Here is a 965-nt window from a genome sequence, read left to right as displayed (position 1 = left end):
CATAAGATTGTTTAAAGAATTTTAATAGAATTCATAAGATTTGAAAGGACAATGTGGATTTATAAGATTTTAAAAAATCTTATGAATTTTTAACAAACATTCAAAATTACAAGAGTAATTGTTTACTTACACCCTATTTTTGTTTACAATATTTTACAATCATATCTTAATTATAAAATATGTTTTTTATAATTAAGAAATTATAACACTACGATGGGAGCTACCTTCATTCCAATCTCTCTGTATTTTGTTTCGATGCAATTGCGCTACTATATATCTTTGTGCTATTTCATTTTTGCCTTAAAATATAGGGTACTGTAAAATATTAAGATTATCTCAGATTCATATTTTCTCTTTTTCTTTTTCTTTTTCTTTTTCTTTCACGTCATCTCATGTTTTTTTTAACGCTTTGAATGTTATAAAAAATCATATTTCTCACGTGACTTAATTCAATCCATTAAAATTCCAATTGAATACCAACGGATTTTTTGTCCAAAAATAATCCATTAAAATCTTTTGAAATCTCAATCCAATACAGTCCCCTAAATTTCATTTTTTTTTTTCAAGTTTTGATTTGTGTTGTGAGGTTGTTTTCGAGATGATGTTCTATTTGGAATGTTTGAGATAACTTAAATAAAAACCTCTCCTTAAATAATCAACATAAAGTCAATGAATCTTTATGTGGGAAAGTCATACGAAAATAAATAAATAAATTTAATATATTAAACAACAAACAATATAGAATTTGTTTTTTTTTTGTACACTTTCCTTTTTCAATTGGAAAAGAATATTTTTTGTTGAAAAATGGTTCAATGGTTACAATTACCTATTTCTAACAGAATAACAGAACAACAAAAATAACTACCGCCTAACTACCTAACAGCTATTTAATGTCTGTTGAGTAATCCTTTGCCCATGTGGGAGCTCCTCTGGTCCTGGTCGACCTCTTCAACGTATCACCCTTA

The sequence above is a fragment of the Gastrolobium bilobum genome, unplaced genomic scaffold, assembly GCF_033153095.1.
Source record: "Gastrolobium bilobum isolate Gb01-03AN ecotype WA unplaced genomic scaffold, APGP_CSIRO_Gbil_v1 utg18965, whole genome shotgun sequence".
Classification (NCBI taxonomy): domain Eukaryota; kingdom Viridiplantae; phylum Streptophyta; class Magnoliopsida; order Fabales; family Fabaceae; genus Gastrolobium; species Gastrolobium bilobum.
This window is presented reverse-complemented; position numbering follows the sequence as displayed.